Genomic DNA, 14,601 nt, shown 5'->3' on the forward strand with positions numbered 1-14,601 from the left:
TAAATTCAAGATAAAAGCTGACCAGCTGAACATTTTTCAACATTTCAAAAGGCTGGATGTACAGTGCAAAAGCATGGCCAGCATGACCTGGTTTTCTGTTTGGGAGTTTGGCCAGAAAAGACCAGTGAACCAAATCCAAAATATTCAGAGGTCCCCAAAGCAGGTTTCCTTATCTGGCAGACTACATATTTTCTGCATTATGGGCCTCTTCTTCAACACTAGCTGCAACCTGTGGCTCATTCAATCTTGATCTGCTCAGCTCCTGCATACCTAGGGCCCATTTTTGTTAAGATCCGCTGTATAACCGTGCTTTACTGAAATAAGGTGGTGTTGAGCTGTTGCTGTTGCACTAGTGTGTAATTAAGAGACCATGTGTTGGTTGCAATAGTAACTCAAGAGAAAGCTACCAACAGAAAAGATATGAAAACCTAAGGAAAAAGAGTCAGAAGGCAGTAAGTAACTCAACATATGAGAGGACCAGCCCTTACATCTGACTGCCAGCAGCCTGGCCATCAGCAGCTCATAAGAAGAGTGCACTTGGTGGTGGTGAACACATTAATGTGCAGTCCACTCACAATCTTGTCCCATCCATCACTGCGTGTACTAGTAAATGAGAGTCGCGTACTCATAAAGTGTGTATATGCTCCTTCTTTCGTGTTGTCATACATGATGAAAAATGCCCAAATAAAAGCTATCTGAGTGTTACGTAGGGATTCGAAGTTTCTGGCTCCTGAAGCCCCAACTGGTCCTCCACTGGCCCTCTCTCTCTCACTGTTAAGAACATCAGAGCCTGATCACTGAGTGCATCAGCTTAAACATAGGTGTTGTGGATGTGGCTCTGGCTCCTTGATGGTGCTGCTGCTCAGTATGAATGAGGTTTGCTATTAGTTTGCTATCAATTACTATTGCACATTTCCAGTGCTGTCTATTTACTAATCTGAGTTATGGAGCAAGATCCACTGTGCTAAGAGTTGTGCAAATTTATTGAACTGAAACATCATCTTTGCTCCGTATATTTTACAAGTCAGCTTTATTTTATGTTGGAAAAGACAAAATAAAATTAAATTAAAGAAAAAAAACATTTCTAGTTTACTTTTAAAGGTTGTAAATAATGATATGAATCTATCCTTTTATGAGACCTAGGTATCCACAAGAACTGACACAAAATAGGCACACAGGAACTCAGAGAAAAAAATATATATATAGCTAGCTATGAATTCTTGTGATTCCCAAAGAATAGCTGATCAGTGACATTTAGTTCCAGAGTATTCTGTGAATTTCAAAAAATATTATTGCACTATATTTTATCAAATTCGTATGTTCAGGACACCATAAACTCAAGCAAATATAAATATAGTGTGACCTTTTATTTCCAAGGCACCAGTGACAGTGATTCTGTTTTGTCATATTCTGCCTGTAAGTCACAGATAATTATATACTATACTTGTAAGGAAACTAGTCCATAAATCTTTAAATATAGCACTTTAACCAAGTTTCAAGGAATGAACAGCTGGATAGAATTGTAATGATATATAATGTGGGAACATAAAAATTGAAGCCTTCCACTTACATAGTAAATTTTCTCAATTTTATATTTATGTTCTCTTCTATAATCATTATAATACACATAATTTTACTTTCTTTGGTATTAAGTTTCTTTCTTCATAATTATACATATATACAGATGACATCAACATCTATGAGTATGGTAAATCTGGACGTGTCTCAATTAAGTTGGAGATAAAAAGACATACAGTGATTTTCTTATGTACTTTATAAAAAGCTAAGGGAGCATTTTTGGGTGTATGATGTCAAATTCTGGCACTTCACAGAGTTTAAGGGCATGCAGGCCCAATGGTCTTTCTTCACAAGCAACCATGAAGGGTCACTCAGGCTGGAAAGTTTGTTCACCAGCCCAGCTCTGACTCCAGTTGCCCAAGCCTGTCTGAATCATATTTCAGAGAAGCCATTTGGGCAAGATTCGTCTCAACCAGATTTAGATACTTGGAGAGGCACATCTAAGGCATGGCTCATCTCATTCAAGGATAATCTGTAAGGTGAATCACTGGCTGAAAGTATCTGTTTCTCTCCATTGACTGTAAAAGGAGCCTAGGAAATTAACTCAAGTGAGGATGTTTAAGATTTATACGTGGAAAGGTGTGTGAAATTTATTGCACCTCAAGCTTTCATCTGAAGAACCAAAGGCAGAGCATGCCTCATTTAGGTGGTCTAGTAGCCACCCCTTTCATAGTTTGTGCTGCTCACTGCGACAGATCAGTGCTGCTTTTCAATCAGACTAGTTCACCTGTAATTTCCAGTTTATTATGACTTTTCTCCGGCAGATGGAAGATCCCTGTAACACCAATAATTTTCACAATGAAAATGCTTTTACACCTGTCAATCATACCATCACTCAATCTTCTATTCAATCTTTCACTAAATATTTAAATATTGATTTCATATTTACCTATGCAGATGAAATTTCTTTAGAAAATGCGCACTGACTGTGGACTGATGTGCTCTGAACTGTAGATATCCCACTGAAAAGTTGACAGCTGGGCTTCTTTCTCCCACCGTGAGATATTGCTAATGCTTATTAATTCCAAAAGGGCTTGCTTGCCTTCTTTAACAGAAGTGTATAAGTACTGTGTAATAAGGAAGAAAAGTACATTATAAACAAATAATTAAACAGCCTTGAAACTGTAAAAAAAAAAGAATGTCAAACAGTATTTATAACAGTATTTATAACTTTAAGTGTAAATTGGTATGGTAAATATTTTTTCCAGTTTATTGATTCAGAACTAGATTATGCAAGGAGATGTCCTATTACCCTTTGTAATTACATTTGTGTGAACCAGAAACAATTAGTTGTATTTTCTGCTTAGAGCTTAATGGCATTGTTTAGGGCATAATACACACTTTATTGGGGAAAGCAAAGTGAAAAGAGATATACCCTTTCCATAGTATTAACAAATACAAAACTGGCTATGACAAGACTGCCCCGGTTGAAGTTTAGTAGCTAGGGATAAGAGAGTAAGTATAGAGCACAGCATCAGAAAATAGTACAAACCTTCACCCAAAGTATTAGTGTTTCTGTTGAAACTTTTAACTGAAAAAAATAGGGGAAAAAAAAAAACTCCTTAAAATATAAATGAAATGGAGATTTCATTATTCATGAGAACTCCAGACCAAAACTCATTATCCTGAATGGGAATGAACCCATTGATTTGAGCAGACTGGATTAAGTAATAAAATCAGAAATCATAAAACAGTGTAGAAGGAAAACTGCTAATCCTATGTTCGATCCAATTATGAAAAAGAATTGCCAAGAATATTCTGACAAGCCTAATCAAACAGAAAATTTTGTGGAATCAAGATATTCAGTTTATTTAGGCAAAGATTATGAAATCTCTTTAGACTTTGATATCTGAAATCAGAGTAACTTCCAAACCTTTCCAAGGTCACTAATTGTACCATAAAACAAAACAAAACAAAACAAAAAATCTGTTAAAGAAATTACTTATTATTGTGTTTTTATCATACTCCAAGTAGATCTGAAATCCCTTCCTGCAACACACACAGAATAATAATAATAATTAAAAACAAAACAAACAAACAAACAAAAAAAACAACAATGCTTTAGATGTTGACAACAGATGTCTGTCTCTGTATTGAACCAAACCATTGCACTGATTGTTTGACGGATGTCTTCCAAGTCAGGTCAAACCTGGATCCAACTTTAACAGTTAGTTTCTCTTTTCATCATATGACAAAGCAAACATTGTTCATGGAAGCTCGCACATATGAGAAATTTTGAATTTTCTCTCTGATTTTGCAAAACAGACCAGCATAGCAGTAGTTAAGTAATAAACACAAAATGACTTTTTATCTGAAGTCTGACTAGAAGTTGCGTTTGGAAAGAAAAATATTTCCGAGAGAGATTAAAGATGTAAATTTTCTTCACTTTTAAGACAAGATAACATTTTTGGGTCCACTGCAAAACAAAAATGTCCTGCAAATTTTCACCCAACTATCTTTATTTCGTTGGCTTGATGATATGCCTTATCAAAGAGAAGTGTTCTCTCATACTTGCCAGAATACTTCTTGCTAAACTCTGCTCTCCAAGAGGACTGCCTGATGACTGCTCAGTTATAGCTCTTCATGCTGTTAGTCTCACAGGCCATCTGGGAATCCCTTCTCATACTCTGCCCCAAAGACTGTTTAGCAATGTATTCTTAGGGTGGTTCAGATAATCAAAAGAAATAAAAGAATTAAATAACTTTATGTAGCTGTATAATTATTTTTAAAGAACTGGTCTCTCCTTCTTTCCAGTCTTCCCAGTCTCACTGTTCAGCTCTTCCTTCCAACAGACCTACTCACAGTATATTCCTAGCAGCTGAGTTTTAAATAAGTCCTATTAATGAAGTGATCTACTTGTTACAATTTTTCTTTATCAAAACCAGAGCTTTGGTAACTTCTCTTGTACAGTTCTTTAAAACTAGGGAGAAGAGCTGACAGAGGTGTGTCTCTAAAATTAGTAATCCTAATACTTGAAGGCAAAGAATGCTGCTTGTTTTAATAATTTCACTTTAGGTGAGGAAGCCCTGCTCTTTGAATTGGAAGTGCTTTGACATTTCTATCAGAGATGTTTGCTGGAATAAACTCTACAAAATTTGATCTCATGATTATATTTGTTTTCATCTACTTTTAATGACCAAGGAGTAGGATAAAAGACACAAGAAAGGGAATGAAACAAAGCAGATGGAGGAGCCTTTACAGGAATGACACCAATACAGACTTGCAGCAGATAATTTAGTTAAGGCACACTTGCATGGCTTGCTTAGCTGAGCAGAACAAACTGTCTGATAAGGTGGCTGGAGCATATTCACAGGCTTTCACTGAAACAAAATATAAAAGCCAATTCTGCAGAGTGTGCTGCACATTGACCCCAAGACATGGAACAAACAAAAAGTATGATTTATTATAGCATTTATATTACATAGAATAGTATATTAAGGAGCAACAGTAGAAAAATGGGTTTTGATCATGACGTAGTTCATCCTTTTCTCTGGTCCCTCATTGAAAAAGAAATAAAACAGCACCTTTGACTTACAGATTCCAGGTTTCGAGTTGCACAGCATAAGCTGTAAAGCATTCTCTATTCTGCTGATTCTGTTTGCATGCACACTTGAGTTGATCAGAGCATCTTTTTCACATCCAGTAGGCTAAACCAGAAAAAAAGAAAACAAGTTAAAACCGAGACTGGCAAGCAATTAGCCCAAATGTATCTTATGCATTTTTTACTGGATATGCTGGATGCCATCTTTAAAAATCAGATAATAGCCAAGAAAGATGAATTATGTATGAACAGAATTCTGTGATGTCTGTTTCTCGGAAACTACATATACAATTTTTTTCAACTGTCATATGTGTATAGCAAGTATCTGAAGGCAAGGTAATTTCCCTTCTTACAGTGGAATAGGTGTAACACAAGGCTATAACATGAGTCACGACATGAAATTACATATCCTCTCTCTTACATACATACACACAGTATGTATATATGTAACATTTTCTGGTCATGGAGCCTTCCAAATCTTTAGGACTTCTGCTGTTGCTACAGAACAGCTCAGCTGTCTTCATGAACTTCTGAAAGTAGTTTTATTTTATTTTATTTTGCCTTGACAGAACAGAAACCTATCCTTACTCAGCACTGATTAGAGGATCCACTGTAATCCTTTCTTGCCAACACAAAACACTAGCTATTATGAGATGCAGCACACTTGGTCCAAATATAACCTTAGTCATCAGTGCTTTCAATAACCCAAGTCACTGTATCCATTTCAGGGCAAAATGATTTCCACGTTAAAACCATGCCCTTTTGGAATATGCCTAACAGATGTCAAGACCTTCTGGAATATACTTGATAGATGTAGGTGTTGTATTCAGTATAACAAAGGAACGATATTAACCACAGGATAACAGGTATGTCTCTTTCTAAATCTCCACCTGTTCCTGCCTTTCCAAGTGTACTTAGCAAATGTACTTTTATCTTCACCGTTTAAACAATGTTCTATCTGCAGAGTATTTTTGTACAACAGAACCAATATTATTTATCATGATTAAAGAAAAACAGGACCTAAATAACTTCTATAATATGAATCATCTCCTGTGAATTTTCCTTTTATCTTCTGGATTAGAGCTACACAATATAAAACCCTTGGGAATTCAAGTGAACAGAGCTATCTCTAGCTAAAATCTTCCCTTTGAAAAACAAAATTCTGGCCAGGCTCCAACCGTTCTTCAAAGTTAACTATAACTTAGCTTTATTTTATATATTTTCCATCTGTCAAGGATGGAAGCACAAACAATGATTTTTAAACACATTCCAGAGTCTAATATTAACTTTGGGAAATGTTATCCCTTGATGAATAATTACAAAAATTACAAATAGCAAACAAAGGCCTAAATGAACACTCTCTCTCAAACCTAAGATTTTTCTTCACTGTCCATCTCATGGTATGAAAGTATTGGTTTATGCATCCTTGTCCTGTCTCCTCTTTTCACACCTCCACTCAAGTGCTGTCACTCCATGCACTTGATATGTTGATACGCTGAAAAATGTTGTGAAAGATTTTGATTGCAGAAGGGACTAGAGGTCTTCTCAGAAGGGCACTCACACACGTTGTTTATGAAAGACAGTCAGACACATGACTTGCTCAGACATGCTCACGTATAGAAAGTTAGGTTAGCTATTACCGATAACTGCTGTAGACAGAAAATATTTGCAGAGTTTATCAGGTGCAATTCCATCCAGTGTGTGCACTCTGCAAAATGATTTCTCAAGGAATACACCAAGCTATATCAGATGTGGCTCTATTTACTCCTCAAATTAACATGTTAACAACATGCAAAACTATGTGTGGGTGGATGCACGTCTGCCAACATCTTTGTCCTGTCTTCATTACCTGCCAGACACCAGACCTCTGACAAACTCCATTACCAAAATTATCCTCTTTTTCAACCTATCTGGCCATATCACTAGCCACCATGATCTGCTTCTTGCCTTCTTCTTGTTCACCAACTTTAAGTCTTTGTCATCACAGCCTCTGCCCCCTCAATTCCATTTCAATGCACATTTCACAACTCATCATTCAGCTCTCATCCCATTTCCACATGGGATATGAATGTATACCAGTATTCACATTCCCATTTTTTTTCTTTTTCTTTTTTTTTGTCTTTTACCACTTACTAAATGTTTGAAGAGCCACATAAAGATTTTTCTGAAGTATTTATTCCCACTGACTTTCCAGTGAAAGACAGTACAGAATAAACTTTATAAGCAGCATTAATGGTGAGAACATACTGAAATACTTACAACTGGTATTCTGAGCATATTCTTTGGCAATTCTCATTTTTAATGTGTGAAGAAGTCACATATGTCAATGAAGAAAATCCAGAAAATGTTTTTTTCCACATTTTTGTAATTTTACTTAGCACCTATAGGCATCTTTAGATTCTCAGATACCATTGCCTGCCACTAATTCTGTTACAACATTTAATGTTCACCTCTCATTTGTTGAAATAAATATTTTTTGCACCATCAAGTTTTTGCTTTGTTTTGCCTCATGGAGGAGCGGTTTGCCTTTCTTTCTCCCATAACTTTAGGGGTAAAAGGATGATAAATATCATCCTACCTTGGATGATTATCTCTTCGTCTACCTGTGCAGACACCAGAATGCCACTTTTTACTATTCTACTTAGTAACAACAATTGCTGCTTAGGTTAGTATCCAACAATACCAACCAATGGTTTGAGCTAGGTCATACATTCAGATCATTGACACAGCTCCTGATACCCAAGACAGCTTGAGTAACTCTATTAGGTGTGGAGGAATAATTATTTATACAAGGGGAAGAACTGATCTGAATTGTTAGTACAAGAAGGAAAAATTTCCATGAATGTACATGGCAGCTGGTGGCATTTCTAAGATGGCTAGGGTACTGAGATCTTTCTAGGAAAAGAGCATCAGTGCAGTTATTATTAAACCCTGACACAAAGTTCTGATACATCACCTTTCCATGTTCTTATTTGGTGTGACATTGATGACTACTGCTTGATTATATATGTAAATAAAGTAGTGGCCATCACCTTCCTATGATGATGTTGCTCTGAGCTAATGATGAAGTGGGACATGGGGAAGATGCAGGACAAGTCAGTGCTAATGAAGATTTATTTAGTAGTGACATTTGATCAGATCTACTTGGCGCAGTCTTAGGTTTCATTAGTTAAAGACATAAAGCAGTCTGTCTGATTAAAGGGAGAAAAAACAGTGGGGAGCTCACATAAATTACTACAGCTCAATTAGGTGGAGACAGTTTAGTGAGTGTTTATTACCAGTAGAAAGGAAGATTTTCCAATTAGATTAAAAGGTTTTGAAAACAACTCTTATAGTGCACAGTGATTTAGACCCATTGCTGGGATAATACATTGTGAGAAGCTGCATTGATTAAAAGTAAGCTGGTAAGTTATCTGCATTGCTTCATTGTTTATCAATGGAGCCCCTGCTGCCTAGGTACAATTTACCTCACAAGATCAATGCCTAGACTTGGCTAATTTTCTCCTTGACCTGAAGATTTATATGGATGTAAAGGGCATCTGCATCATGGCTGAAAATACCAACAAGATTTATTTGGGATAATCATCAAGGAAGTGAAGTTATATCAGTCATCAGAAGTGTATCCTTGCCATACTGGGCCCTTCAGGCTGGCATCCCTGCTGCAAATCTGGCTTTAAAGAAAAGTAATTTTAATCAGAAAGGAACTCAATTCCAGCGAGGTTCCACAGGCTCATTGTGAAAACTGAAAAGGCATTAAAACAAAAGTGTAAGTATATAGAGTGCTCAAGCAGTGGTCAGCCAGTGTTTCTGACAACTGATTGAAGGTACTTGGTGTACAGTGGAGGCTCGTGATTCATGAACCCCAGTGTCCTACAGTGCAGAATGTGACTTCCAGCAGGGCTGAGCTAGCTGGAGTCCAGGCCTGCTTTGCCAAAGGATTTTTAGATACGGGCTGGGAAAGGTAGGGGGTCATTGTCTGTGGCTCTGAATGACTGATTGTTTCCCATGCAGAATGGCATGGGGAAGGAGGGGGGAAGAGGAGCAAAGGAAAAGAAAATGAATGATATTTAAATTCCTTATACTCCTACTGTGCCCTTCAGATCACATAGAGGCCTGCAGCTGCTTCTAATCCCTCTCTCCCAGAATTGTTTATTGTGAAGACTGGAAGAACTGAGACCAACAAACAAAGAAATAAATAAAACAATTCTAATTTTACATATTTGGTATAATGACAACACACTGTTCCACACTGAAGCTTTCTTGTACCTTGTGTATAGATAGGACTCAAATCCAAATGTTACAATACTGAACTGTCCTCTTTTCTTTATCTCTTCCCTGCGATGCTTGCACATGCAGCACCTCTCCTCTGTTAACACAGATCCCCAAAGTCTAAGCTTAAATCAATGCCACAGGAGATGCTGACAGTGTTCTGACCGACTGCAGTGAATGTAGAATTGTGTCCTTCTTCTTGGCTCTAATGACCAGTCCTTCATGCTTCAGAAAAGCATGCGTGCACATTGGGGTGATGGAGAGGGGAAAGGAGCTGTGGCATAGTATCTTTCACAGAATAGTGAAAGCTGGGTATGCAGGGGTTATTGTCTTTCTTTGCACTTACTATAGCAACGCCCCTGTGTATGGTACATGTTCTCCAAACACATAGAAAAGTACATTCTCCTCCGTAAGTCTTCCTCACACCTACAGACGGAATGGACAGCTCTTCTGTGTAAACATTTTGATGTTTAAAAGAACATTATTTAAAAGCACGTGTGTAAGCACAGACTGTCTCTCAAACTGTATACCCACAAATTGTTGGCTGTTTTTTATAATACAGCTTATCAAAGCTGCAACAGTGTGGGTACTTAGTCCTCTGAATAATCCCATTGTCTTCAATGCATGTGTTCACTGCATGCTGCCAAGTTACACATTTGAGCCCTAAAAGTCTTATTTCTCACCTCATAATGAAAAGAGTTCACGTAGTCCATACTCCGACATGAAGTGCTTTATCCTATACAATTAAGCAATGAAACTTTCCCTGTGGCATCTTCTCTACATCACATGAGATATCCCTGCCCTAACCGTAACAATACTTCACTGAAAAAATCAGCAACCGTTTTTCAGCAAAATAAGGCACATTCAAACCTTTGTAGGCACCCTGGATAGTACCATTTTACCATTTTGAACAACTGCTCATGAATAAAACACTGATATTCTTTGTAATGTAAACATCCTGTTGGTTAGCAAAACTGGGCTTTGGGTTTGTTTTCTTTATAATTGGAAGGGGTTGTCATTTAAGGCAACAATTAACATTTGTTACGAGCAACTTGACTGTAAATGACTCCTACTATTACACTAAATACATTTAATTATGATTTATTGGTGCATAGCAACCTTTTGTAACATTGTAAGCCAACATCCATTTTCGCTTAATTAAACTCATTATAACAACATTTTGCTACATAAAGGGGGAAAAAAGCAAAATGAGAAAAACCCCACATTCCACAATTAACTGTTCAAAATAAAGGCCATAAGGTAACTATGCAACAGATTTCCTAGTATTTAAACTACTACTGTTACTAATTGTACTCTTGGAGAAAAAGCCGGAAAAGATGTAGATGTAAGAGATTTATTTACTAGTGGCTGGACTTCACTGAGAGCATTGCCCCCAGCAATGGCAACTTGAGAGAGCTGAGCTCTGGCTACCTCAGACCTATGGAAACATCTGAAATATATTGTCTGTGGAAGCCTCTGGGAATTCAAGCAGCATCTCTCATGTAGTTACATCTTTAGTGCATTAGGCAAAGGTTGCAAATTCTTACTCCTTAGGTGTAAGAACAGTTGTGCTCAAACTGCATGCTCTGGTTGTTTACAATAATATATTTAATTAAAAAGAATAAATAAATACATTAAAAAAAATGGTTTCTCAACACAATTTCAGCAAAGAAACTTTCCAAAGGCTCCTTGTATTTCCTGCTAAATTCCAGATTTTCAGAGGACCTTAAACAATCTCTAAATTATTTCTTTGATGGATTACAGACAATAAAGATGCTCTTTCGATGAAAAATCTGTATCTTTATCTCTCAGCTTAATGTGTGTTGGGATTCAGCCTTTTGGTCCTAGCTACAGAATTAAAACACTCTTGAACAAACTGAAAGTCACAACTTGGGACAAAGACATCGGCATCCTGAATTGCTCAGATTTTTTATTGACTTTCCAATGGCAGAAGTTTTCTGCTTTGTCTTCACTTTTCTCCACTGAAAATAAAAAATATCTCAGAAGAAAACACCTCCTTTATTAGGTTCGAAATATACGGCACCTGTAGAGACTGCCTTTGCGCCCACAACTGGTGACATGGCATTTCACTATGATCTTTTTGAAATTCAGTGGTAAGGGAAGTTAAATATAGGAGGGAAGGATTTGAATTATTAATTCCCAATAAACCTAGATCCTTCCAAAGTGCTATCTAAGGCATTTCAAACTTAAAACAAAATCTCTAGACACAATTTGGTGTGAAATGTGGTGTGAAACACGTGTTCAGATCCTTTTCTTTCTAACAGGATTTACTCACTCAGCTTCTGGGTGGAGATTAAAAATTCACCCCACACACAAACCCCTTCCTTTCTACTGTTAATCACGAGGTCAGAGCTAAACTGCAGCCTGTCAGTACTTCTAATGAATATGTTTTACACATTGTAGCTGGCTGCTTGCTCAGCAACAGTCTGTGCTGTCTGAAGGCCAATGATAAGTGCTCAGGGATTACCTTTAAAACAGTCCCCCAGCTCTTTTGTCACTAAGAGCAGAAAAGTCGGAACAAAAATCTGAGCTGTAATGCTTGCTTCTGTGGACTGGCCAAGTTTTAACAATCGAAGGTTCAGAAAACGCCCTTGAAAATCTTTGAGCACTGAGGTTCAACCCAAGTGCTGTGGCTGCTGGAAAGTTAGGATGTCTACTGCAACTGTTCACTCCAACCTTTTGTCTTTTTCTTTTTCTTTCTTTTTTTTTTTTTAACAAGTTAAAAGTGAAATCCAAATCCAACACCAACACCTCCAGTCCTGACGGTCACTGCCATGCAGGTACAACATGGGGTTAGCCTGTACCTGCACGGCGCGTTGGGGAATGAACCTCTGAGAGCAGCCACGTACTCATCGCAGCTGGTGAGACCTGCCCAGGCCTCAGGGGTGCACCACCTTCAGGACTGCACGGCATTGTGCTTTGGGCTCTTGAGTCCCCATTACCCACAGATCGAGTCACTGCCCCAAATTTACGGGGCCACCGTGGTACAAAAAAAGCCTGAAGGGCAGGCTTTGTCCTGGTCAGACTGAAAACCTCTCAGAAATGGTCTGACCGGTTTTTGTCCCTCCAGAAGATGAATCTTTCAAATTTGTAACAATGACTAATGTGTTTTTTTAAAGGAATTTGTAAGAGCTACAGGTGGGTACAATTATGACCATAGCATCATCACATGTACTAGTCAGAGCTGGTTTCCCTAAAATATTTTAACTTCTCCACACTGTGCCAATGCCTATCAAGGGCCATAAAAGCAGTGCCGCACACCACTCTCTTCAGTGCCTTCCAAATACAGGAGAATATAGATCTCTCCAGATTCCACAGACCATGATTTTAATGATTATCATAAGATTATTAGTTAATAAGAATAATTATTATCGTATTATACTCTTGCAATTTTTCTGTGATATTAGTGCACATTATCCTTAGCTTGTACTTGATCTTAATTTTAAAACTTTTTTTTTTAAAAAAAAAAAAAAAAGATTCTACTCTGTTAAGACCAGACAAAGAAAAATACAAAATGAACAAGAATCCCTCTTCTTCTCTTGGACTACCTGAAAAATCCTAAGATTAATTATTTGGTAGCTGTGATTTAATAGAAAGAAGTTTAGAATTTTTCACATTTGTTGTAGAAACCCAACTGTGTACTTGAAGCACCGAAGAGGGAGTGAGGAAAAAAAAAAAAGGCAACCACAGAGGAATTGAGGAACTGAAAGGATAGCAACCGTTCAAAACACAGAATCCAGTGAACCACCACGGAATGAGAAATGCTTTAGAATCTTTTAATGATGTAAGAAGTTGCACTTCCTTATAAAACTTAATTGGAAAGAGCTGCATCTGCTGAGGCACCATGGGTTCCAGCTCTCAACCTACACGTTAAATTCAAAGCTTTGCTTATAATATGCTTTGTATGCACTGTCTTGTTCCTATGTACAACTGTGACTTGCAGATACCTCCCCCCACAAACTTAAAACTGCGGGGAGAAGGCACAGAGACACCACATGCCCATTCAGCAAAGAAAATCAAACCTTGATTTACCATGAGAAGGGCTGTAAGGTCACTTAGCTGCTGAGCGCTTTGTTGTATGTCTTGCTCTGTGACAACTCTCTAGGATAATGGGTAAAGACCAGTCCACCCTAAATATCGCCTTAAATTGGGAAGTACATACTCAGTTCTGTAACCGGGGAATGGTGAGATTGTTGTTGGCTATTGAATACTGTAATTTCTAGGGATAGTTTGGCTGCCTCTGTCATGCACATATGAAAACATCTCAAGACTGTTGTCTTCTTTTACTACCACCAACATATACCACCAATGCTCACACATCCTCTTTATCACTTCAGCCACAAGACAAATGTGCAATCAAATGGGCAATTGCATATGTAAAGTTTGGGGGTTTTGACCTGTTCCGTTGGAACATAGCTCCTGCACTGTTCCAATTTGAATTTTCAAATAAGTCCCCATGGCAAAGGGAAAATCTTACTGATAAGAAATATACCAACAGTTTGTTTTGAGTATTGCTAGTTTGCATACTTGTCTGGAAATAAAAAAGGAAAAATATAGCTGAGATATTTAAATTTTACAATTAGTTATTATTTGCACATGACAGTTCATTTTTCCAATATTTTATATAATGATACCAACTGTTATTAAAATAAATGTGGAGATCATACCAGTCCCTTAAGTCTCAGTACAGATTTTAGGACAAAAATGTTTTCTCTTCCATCATCACAACACTAGATCCTATCATTAACACCAACATAAGCTGCTCTCCTAAGAAACTTGTGTGTCGTTACCTTTTTGGTTGGCTTCGTTATACTAGTGTAAGGTATACTCAGCACTTCAAAGAAACATGTTCCAGATAAGAGAAGCAGGACAAACACAAAATAAGTTATTCTAAACCACTGCCTGATTAGAACATTTTTCACCCTACAGATAACCAATAGACTATGATGACTGTGCTATGCTGGGTGTTATTTATCTATCTTTCAAACAGAGCACTGATTTTATGGATTTTTTTTTTTTCTAGAGACAAAAGAAAAATGTTTTTCATCAATGCTCCACTTTCAAAAAGGTTTCAAAACATGTTTCCATGACTGCAGAGATTTGTCCCCATTTTGAGTATCCTGGTTAAAGGCAAGGGGTTCTTGAATCATTCTGCACTATGAATTTTGCAGAGCTATGATTGCTGAGAATGG

The 14,601-nt window shown here is 37.4% G+C and overlaps 1 long non-coding RNA gene across 1 annotated transcript in view; it reads right to left on the reverse strand.

Annotated features, from left to right (window-relative positions):
• Positions 1 to 2,035: 2,035 nt before the first annotated feature.
• Positions 2,036 to 14,601, reverse strand: part of LOC136790755 (uncharacterized) — a 104,026-nt gene continuing 91,460 nt past the window's right edge. The window contains exon 3 of the long non-coding RNA XR_010831279.1: positions 2,036 to 2,645. This is a non-coding gene — a long non-coding RNA (uncharacterized lncRNA). The remainder of the gene's footprint in view (positions 2,646 to 14,601) is intronic.

This window comes from Anser cygnoides, chromosome 4 (genome assembly GCF_040182565.1).
Source record: "Anser cygnoides isolate HZ-2024a breed goose chromosome 4, Taihu_goose_T2T_genome, whole genome shotgun sequence".
Classification (NCBI taxonomy): Eukaryota; Metazoa; Chordata; class Aves; order Anseriformes; family Anatidae; genus Anser; species Anser cygnoides.